Raw genomic sequence first — 10,312 nt, forward strand, 5'->3', positions numbered from 1 at the left:
TACATGAGGGATAAGGAAGATGTGTATAAGAGACAGCTTGAGAAGTGGTCCGACTACAGTTACCAGGTGGACGATATGGTCTCAAAAAATAGCCGTAGATTCTTTATGATAAATCGCCTAAAGAAAGAAGAAGAAGAAGTAGCCGTAGACGACCTAATAGACGTATATAAGGGTTACGTTAGCGTTAGGCTTATACTTGAGTATGCCACTCCAGTGTGGCACGGCAGCTTAACTGCTGGTGAAAGTGAGCGGCTGGAGAAAGTCCAAAATCCTGCTCATATATCATATATATGGTTGGTATGAACAAACTTTGTCGTCCTCTGGACTAACAACCGCCAACGATAGGAGGGTGTACTTGTGCTCATCGTTTGCCCAAAAATGTGTAAAATCTGACCGTTATGCTACCTGGTTTCCAGTGCATTCACCAACGCACACTATGTCATTAAGAAATCTTAATCAATACGGAAATATCAAATGTAAAACCAACAGATATCAGAACTCATCCAATCCATTTCTAATTAAGAGCTTGAACTCACAGTAAAATTTAGTAGTAATAGACCGAATTAGCGACGAAAGATGACGTCATCATAATTTGGCTGAGTGGGTATAAAATTCTAAACAGGGCCAAAAAGTCCTATTCTATAACGTTGCGAGTTTTTGTATGGTCCAGGAAAACAAGCAAAACAAAACCAAAGTACGCATGTAAGATACTTTTTAAAACAGTGGTAGTTTAAGGAAGGTTCATAGAACCATTGGAAAGTGGATTGAGGATCGAAAACGTTCAACTCTGTGACCCACCAATCCGGGCTACCTGGCTTTTGCACAAAAATGTCAATACTATTAAATTGTAACATAATTTGATTGTCGGCAATCGTGAATTTGGGGAAACTGTAACCAAAAATGAGAATTTATATCAAAAGTTGCTACGTAACTATAGCCAATCAGAAGACGACTAACAATGAAGTTTGGCTTAGCTGCAAGGCCCTCAGCCAATCACAAACTACCTTCTATGCCGTTTGTCCAATGTAAATAGTAAACAACACGTCACTCCACTTGCAAGTATGGCGTTGGACAGAAGTTCTTCAAATGATAAATCTGAGCCGGTTTCAGGCATATTTTTGTGATACATTTTGTAAGAACCTAGAGTATGCATATTGTGTCATTAAGCGTAAACAGCTTAAAGAAATTTAAGGATGTGCAACTCTGTGGAAAACAACAAATACGAGTCCTCAGTAAGGCCTATTAAGTTTCCGTCGTAGCTGATGAATAGCCTATATATAACGAAGGGGATAGTCAGGGATGGTGGTGCAAGTAGTAGTAGTCAAAATTGCACCGAATCTGTTTAAAGGCACGTGTGTGGTTACATATAACGTTAAAAATGGTATGGTATGTTTTACTTAATTGAGAAGCACTAAGCGTCTCTCTATCACACCACACACGCAGACAGGAAGCCCTGCTTTTTCCTCAAACTGGGGTACTATCGACAGCAAAATAACCACAGAGTACTGTATTGTGAATCAAATACGATGATGTTCTATTGTAATAAGCATATTGAGACAATAATGTTGGCAATGAATCAACCCAGCATAAACAACTGGCCATGAAGACAAATCAAGAATAGCCATCAACAATTATATAGCAACTATTTACTACTGTCTACCAAGAACAATTACTACACAAATGGAATCAATTAAGTTTTTTGGGGTGGGGGATGTGCCCTTTGGTGACTGTGCTTAGACTAAGTAATTCAGACTTAATTTGATTTTAATGTCTTCATGAAAAGAATATAACAAAATTATTATATTAATAGTAGGCCTACAGTATGCTTTATCTACATAGGAATCCTTAGACAACATAACAAAAAATATATTAATTAATAGGTATCAAAACTGACTTAAGCAAATAATATTTATTAACACTTTGATGTTCAATTGAACATCACCACCTGCATTTAATATTGTATTATACTGATACTACTTATTTTTTTCTTTCTTTTTTTTTTAATTTTCACAGACCACAGAATTAAGTGAATGGAAGTTGATGAACCACAGCCAAAGCAAATGCTCATTCTGCATCACCTGAAAGCTGAAGACAAGAATTACAGAAGTGCTTCTTGGTCGAAATCATGTTCTCCCTTGTATTTTTTTGTAAAAAGACAATAATATATTAAGTGTTTTTAATAGAGCAAAAACCATTGTGAAATTAGTAAGATGTGAAATATTGATGGAATTACTTGAGGCTGCTATTGCAAATCAGGATGAAGCCTTGTCACTACATGAGGGATAAGGATCTGGTTGCAATTCAGGCCATATTATAGGCCATGGATAGAAACATGAATCAATTGAAAGTACTGTAGTCCTATCAGATTGGAACTGTATACTGTTTGTATGAATGTTGTTGTTGTATGTTGTTGTTGTAATCTATTTGATATGACAAAAAAAAAAAAAAAGTGATTCTAAATAGAATCAAAATATATTATATATTTACAGGAATTTCCTGTCTCATTCAAAGTCAATGAACATTACTTCTTGCCCTTCTTACTATGCATATGTAGGCCTAGATACAATACACATTCAGTACAGCACGGTCGACTTTGGCTTAAAAAACTACGGTATGACAGTCGACAGAAGACGGGAAATGCAATTTACTACCTCTAAAATCTTACAACTATTACCAATGTATTTTATTTAAAGGCTGGTATACTTATATTATATTGAAATATTCCACTAAAACCGGAGAACTTTCGTGCAAATTGCTACACATTGTCACTTTCCTCGCGACATTGTTTACATTAGTTACCGAGTTTACAAGAACGTTTGTGATTGGCTAATAGCGTCTCATCAATGCTTAACAGGTATGGTAAGTGTGCTGTGATTGGGTACTGCTTTCGTGAACGACATTAATTTTTCGAAGATAAATTCTCATTTTTGGTCACAGTTTCTTCAAATTTACGATTGCTGACAATTATATTATGTTTCAATAAAATAGTATTGAAATTTTTGTGCGAATGCCAAGTAGCGCGGATCGGTGGGTCACAGAATTCGTAAACTAAGCCGATTTTGGAGCCTCAACCCACGGTCTACATCAGAAGACGTTTGATTTGATTTTCATGTAAAATTAAGTTAAATGTACGTAGAGTTATTACAAGCTAGGCCTCGGCCCATGACACTTGTTGCACGACAACGCGACATGGCTGGATGTGATGATTGAGTGAGGCCTAACTGTAAACGTTCAGCTCCGTGCAGTCTGTCAAAGTTATTGGTGTGAATTTAGGAACATTATTCAATAATTTTGAATAATTTAGCTCTCCTTGAAATCTGTAAGTACAACACATTTCATGAGTTTTGCAACAAGCACATTCTTCGACCGACGCACAGTGGGCCAGATTGAAGTCAATGCGTGCCAAAATTAATTACTCATTACAGAAGCTAATCTAAGCGAATACAAGACTTATCTAGAGGTTTTCATACCCGTAGAATTCAATAAACGCATTTTCAAATCTATGTGACGTCATTTTTGTACTGTTTTCTGATTGGACGATGTCAGTTTTCATTGTAATACCAGGGAACAGTGAAATTACAAATTAATTTTGAAATGTTTAAGGAGGTTTGGGACAAAAGAACTTCTGTGGAAAACTTTTTGTATTTTCCATGACGTTATCAAAATACATTTTTCTGATTGGACGGGGCCAAAAGTGACATAGGCCAACATTAAAATTTCTATTGTTAATCTTACAGTGAATATAAATCAAAATTCATAATAATTCCAGACAACCTAATTTTACATTTTTTTTAAATGTAAAATGTGTTTGCATCTAAGATTCCATGGAATTATCAGACATTGCCTACACCAATGTCATGATAATGATAATCATATATTGTCATATAATCCCGTCCCCAATCGTATTAGGCCTATATTGTAAAAGTATCGATAATGGTCGTTTTATGTTTTTTTGATAATTCTCAGTGCTATGTGAACAAGGAGGCTTTGGAGAGGAACTTTTGCTGTCCTCTTTGACAGGTATACTGTACCACCAGGATAGCAATGCTTTTTTGCTACTCTTTATTTTGGTGTAAGGAGGAGTCTCATTTTACTATGGAGCTACAAAGATGGACAATGTTTCATCTGTCGTGAACGATTCCGGTTTGCGCCTTAGGGGTGACGCCAGCAGGGGGAATGGGGCAAGGTCCCCGTCGAGGAGAGGTCCCCGTCGAGGAAAGCTTCCCCCTCCCCCACCCCGGCGTTGGGGAGATAAACTACAATTCGTCAGGGAGAAATAAAATTTGTATGTATTTTCTACATATTAGTAGACTCTAAAATCGATTCTTCTTGAATGCCCCTTGCAATGCTGCATAAAAAGGTTCAGTGCGTACATTTCAACATCTCTTGTACTTTACCCTTGTGCGAACTCTCTGAAAAGATCTCCCCATACTTCGATAGGACGTCCCGGTTTGGGTCTGTTTTAAGTCTCTTGTGGGTTTTCTGCTGGTGTGGAAAGAATATCTCTGTTCTGTGTCAAAACATTAATAACTTCATCAGAAAATGGAATCCTGTTGTCAAGCCACGAGTTATTTTCTTTAGAAACCCGGCAAACACGTGTTTACGTTCTTATAACGTTCTTGGCGAATATTGTGGTTAGGTATGTCACAAAATAACGTTTACACAACGTTGTAGGAACGTGCAAACGTTGTGAAATTATGTTCAGTATGTATTTATGGTTCTACAAAATAAAGTTTTTAAAACCAAACTGTAACGTTATTGTCACGTTAGCATAACGTATTATTGTTTGCTGGGAAGGTCGTTAGTACTCGCGTAGTAGCTCACCTCTCCTTAAGTTGAAACAGGAAGCTTTTCAAAGTCTTGGATGTGTTTGAATAAAGTTAAAAACAATTGACGCCTAGATATAGGCCTGCTTGTAGATATCATCTTCATTATGATATATGATATTTGGATTATTATACTGCTCAAAATTTAATAAAGTATTCAAAACAGCAACAAAATATTAGAAGATTTGCTACTGTTAAATCACGAGCAGTTTGTCAATTTTTGAAGTGCTTTTCCCACGCTTTGCATGAACTGGTTGAATAGACGCGTGTACATCACTCTGATTTGCGGTTTGCTCTAATTAAATTGTGTCTCAAATGTTCGAAAACAAGACTGATAAAAGTGCGTCTAGCTCGCAAAGTTGCAAAAAGTAGCAGCTAAATTTGGTACCATCATAAAGTTAAGGCTATACTGAAGATGGTGATGTAAAAATTAAAGCATGAATCCACATGAATCTAAACTTTCTCTCCTACTTTTCTAAAAATAGATTTTTAAATATTTTTTCTGTCGTTTAAACAACGATTTATTATTGATGCAAACTTCAAATTTAAACTAAAACATACATTTGTGTTCCCCAATTTATATACAAGAAACCTGTGCATTTTGAAGTAATTCCGAATTTTCTGTAAGAAAAAAAAAACGTGTTTAGATATAATGTAGTCAATTATAGCATTTGAAATATTTATAGAGAAATTTCCGACATTTGTTGAAAAATACTACCCTTAAAATTCGTTTAAATGTAAAATATTTTCAGGATAGATTCACCAGGGTATATCCATCTTCAATCATGTGAAAAAAAGTGTAAAAGCCATAGTCACCAAAATGGACTTTTGGCACACTTTGATTTCGCCCTGGCCCACTGTGCGACGCCGTGATTCACTGTGAGTGAATACACGGCTGCTGCCGTCGTCGTGGTGTAACACAGGCAGACACGACCAATGTACGTTTTATTTCCAAAATAGTACGATTTATTCTCGTTATATTTCACATTTGGCATACACAATCTAGAGAAAAGATGACGTTACATTCATAAACATGTAACAATGCAGTTCCTGTTAATTTAAATCACGGTCAACTTTAGACACAAAGCGTGTATGAGACGTTTTAATAAAGTCTATTTTCTTAAATTACTGTGTAAATCGCCTATCTTCTTGCTTTTGATTTGGCTCGAATACCCACTATAGCTGAACAGCGTAGATCGCTAATTTGGTCTATTGAGAGATGCCGACGTTATTTTATTTTACTAGTTCAGATTTTAGCATTAGTCATTTTCACATTTTAACGAAATAATCTACATTTTATATTGAACTTTTTTAATTATTTTAATTTAACTTTTTAAATTCTATGTAGGCCTATTATAAGTTATCTTTTAGGCATATGTCATTTTATTATTTATTCTAAATAGCTTTAATCCTTAATTTTGTAAGCATTGTCATTGTTTAAGCCTTATTTGTAACTTTATCCTAGTGTGTTTATAATTTTAATATTCGAAAATCGTACTGTAAATGTCATGCAATTCAGCTTTGTACCATTGCTACTATGTTGATATATGAATAAAATTAAATGAAATGAAATTATTATAGAGGCACGCATACCCAATTTCTACCAGTTTGTGATTGTCTAGGATCGTTAGGCTTCAACAATTCGGAAGATTTTAGGTAAATAAATGTAAATGTGATTTTATATTTAAAATGAAAACCATATTTCTTCTGAAGTCCGCAAACATTACTCGTGCTTAGTTTCCGGCTCGGTCAGTATGTTGTATTAATTGTACTAAATTCAGAACAGCAGCATCGACTGATTTTTTAGTTTGGTAGGCAAACTGATATGAATCAATTTTTTTCAATATATATACACATACATACAATATATGTTTGTTTCAACTGCATGTGAATATCAGACTAATGGACCAATCACCAAGTAATTCAGGGCTGTCCCATTAATTAAACCTTTTGCCCAAAAAGAGCTGGTACAACAGAGGAGGTAATGTCGTTACAATATATATTAATATATTATTTCGATACATAATTACATATTTTAACTGAACTCTAGAACTAGGCCTGTGTATGCGTTGTGTCTATATTTAATATATTTCAATCTTTTGTCAATCTAATGTCGACATAGGGATTCTTCTTGCAACATTTTTCGTTTAAGAGCGAGAATAGCCTAGCAAAGTAGTGTTTTACGCTGTATTGCGCACCGACATAAGCTGTTTTTGGGTCATTATTCGATTTCTACCGTCGTATCTCAGATTCGGATTTTTGTGTTCCCTTTGGTATTTAAAAGGCAATTCTTTTCTGATTGCTTTAGTATTTGTTTCAATTGTATTAATTGCGTTGCTTAAAAAAGTCACCGTAATTTTTCACTCTTCGATTGGTGCTATGCTGACCGCACACCGCGTAGAGGCTGCATTTTTAACTCTTTTTAGCGACTTCGTTGCCATTTCGGCTGTTTACCAATCAATTATCTTGTTGTTCCCCGGTAAAATGAGAGCTGAATATTCATAAATTCTTCTCATATAAAATATATTCTCATTGGATGAAAAAATTCATCGTCAAAACGCTAATTTCAAATTTGAATAAAATTGAAAATTTGAATGAACAATTATGTCTAGGCATTATGCCAGCCGAAATTTCAAAGCTTTGGTATAGCCTTCCGCCAATGTTAATGAATCTGCGTTGTACTGTGTTTTTTTTTTTTTTTTAAATTCCGCCAATTTCCTTTTAGTACAGTACCGTATGTCATTTCCACCTTCTACATAATCATTAAGTAATTATGTTGTCAACATTTACGGAGTGTTATTGTTTGACTTGATGTAAATTTAAAGGCACATAATGATCTAAAACATACGGTTGTAGAGGTTTCTCTGCCAGTTGGTAAGAAGCAGGAACGTACCATTATCGATCAGGTCTGGGATAGCCGGATTCAGGCTGGCTAGGAAAAGTGCGTCGTAAAATATGAATGACCATTAAAACCTAAATTGTAAGATTGTTAAACTAGTACAGTACTACTCTTAATAATAATATTTAAGACTTAAACAATGCATACAAAACAAAGGTATGCGTGTTAATTACCCCTTATAAAATGAGCGAGTCTAAACGATAACAAAGGCTTCTGAAGGTAACTTCGCTGCAGTAAATATGAGCCGATTAAATTTGATTGTTTCGTTGCAAAAAATATGTGACCTAAGAATTAATATGGGTATGTTCTTTCTCGACCACCTTACAGCTGTCTCTTATACACATCTAGATGTGTATAAGAGACAGGATTTTATGGAACACTCCAACTACTTGGATCTGAAAATAGAAAACTTTAGCACAAGGTTGCTCCCCCTAGGCCTACTCCTGTCAGTTCAACAACACTATAAACCATACGCACAAGTTTCTTTTTATATGAAATTTCAGATGGTCTATTCATAACAAACAATGACAACTTTTTGTCGAAAATCTACATCATCATGCAAGAAAATAAAGAGATTATATTGATGCTTGGTTAATTTAGCATTGTTCTGTCTCGACCACCTTACAGTCACTCTCAGATAGGCTTATCTTCATATGCTTTCTACGAATGGATACCTTGTTTGAATCAAAAAATCAAGTTGCCTCAATTGTACCAAAAAAAAACAAAAAAAAACATTAAAATACATCACAAAACGCTACAAACATTGACCAAAATATGTTGTATTTTAGGCCTACCGATTGCAAATTATGCTAATTTTAATGCAAAGAAAACTGTTGCCCAAGGAACATAATTGAGAGAAGTACACAATATTTCCCTATAACAATTCACACTATTACTGTTTCATATAAATTGAGTTGTTTCTAAATATGTTGATGTTAATATGAAAAAAATGATGTGAAACGGTTATCAAAACCTGTCCATGAAGCATGCTTTGTAAAACATAAAAACATGATTTTACCACTGCATGTCTGACATTACGTTACTAAAGAAATAACTAACGTTCACATAATTATATAATAATAGCAATCATAATAGTAACATTTTTCACCAATAAAACTTTATTCACACATATTGTGTACATTCTGTAATTTACAGTAAAGATATTTTAACACGACAGTATATAGGCCTACTCCATGAACAATAAAACATAAAACATTGAATTTGTAATATGTGATCTAAAATGTTGTCGTAAGAATAAACCTTGTTGAGTATTTTAACAACACTAACTCATCTATCAAATGGCCTACTGGGTTTTCTTTGAAAGGTTATAACACCGAGGATATGGCGAGGGCTTCTGTTTATAGATATAACCTAAACAAAAATATCAGTCTATTGAGAATTAAGAACTTTGTACAAAATATAATGTGATAACAATAATTGGTTCTTATGTTGATGGCACAAGATGAAAAGATCCAAATACAATGTGACTCTGCTACGAGCTTTAGCAGCTCTATGTATCAATTGGTAATTTTTCTCGACGACAAAATAGCATACCGGTATTTTCAGACTTGACATCAACACAAAATTTTCCACGAAGGTGTACATGGTTCTATGGAAATAATGGAATCGTAATCCAAATTATAATTATTTTGTTAATTAATAAGAATCTTCGCCATGATTTATCTATGTTCAGATACAACGAATAACGATAATTTAGTTGTGTAAAATTGTGGGCGAACGAAAGCCAGATCAAAGACAATAGCCTACGGACTACCAACAGTATTATTTCATCATAGTACACACAGTTATAGATAATATAAGCGATAAGTTGGTTTCCCTTTTCAGTGATATAGTTTGAATTTTCGCTTGAATTTGATGAAATATAGACTCCTAAATATTTGTAGTTATTTACCTCTTTTATTGATTGGGTCTACAGTCTTACACAACCTGCCTCTATAGCCAGTTCCTCTACAATCGCACATAGCCAAACCCCCTACAGCAATGCAAGTTCCACGATTAAAACAACGTCGATTACAATCAGCTATGTAAAAAAAAAATATATATATAAAGAACCTTTCTTTAATTTATTTTAGTATTGTATTTGTAAATGTTATAATAACGATAAAACAAAATATAATTATAATAATTAATATAAATAATATTAAGTAAGCTTGCCAAAATAAAAACATGATGTTAAATTTCCAGTGAAAATGTATAACGAAACAGCACGAGTAATAATTGCAATGCGGTAATAGCCAACTAGAGTTACTTTCATACCAAAGCCTGATTTTGAAAATATGAAGTGCAAAAAATACCATTAAAACAAATATAAAGTAAAACAATAAAGGTAAAAGATAAATGAAAAAGCAAAGATGAATTCAAAACTATTATTATCATCAGTTATTTGTGAGGTTGCATACACTCACAATAGTTTACACAAACTAAATGTCAATATGAAATTTAGGGAGGGTGGAGGAGTGCATTGGTCGTGAGATAAGAAACTTCTGCAACACTGACGGGAATTGAAGCAAGAACGTGGGGATTTGTAAGGAAGCATCTGAGCAACTAAGCTAACAACTTCACTCCA

General features: G+C 34.2%; 1 long non-coding RNA gene across 1 annotated transcript in view; it reads right to left on the reverse strand.

Moving 5' to 3' along the window:
- Positions 1 to 8,820: 8,820 nt before the first annotated feature.
- Positions 8,821 to 10,312, reverse strand: part of LOC117118328 — a 2,415-nt gene continuing 923 nt past the window's right edge. Inside the window, exons 2-3 of the long non-coding RNA XR_004447032.1 lie at positions 9,638 to 9,766; positions 8,821 to 9,334 (exon numbers count right to left, since the gene is read on the reverse strand). This is a non-coding gene — a long non-coding RNA (uncharacterized LOC117118328). The remainder of the gene's footprint in view (positions 9,335 to 9,637; positions 9,767 to 10,312) is intronic.

Source organism: Anneissia japonica, unplaced genomic scaffold (genome assembly GCF_011630105.1).
Source record: "Anneissia japonica isolate Jap-2015-1 unplaced genomic scaffold, ASM1163010v1 scaffold287601_len214881_cov132, whole genome shotgun sequence".
Classification (NCBI taxonomy): Eukaryota; Metazoa; Echinodermata; class Crinoidea; order Comatulida; family Comatulidae; genus Anneissia; species Anneissia japonica.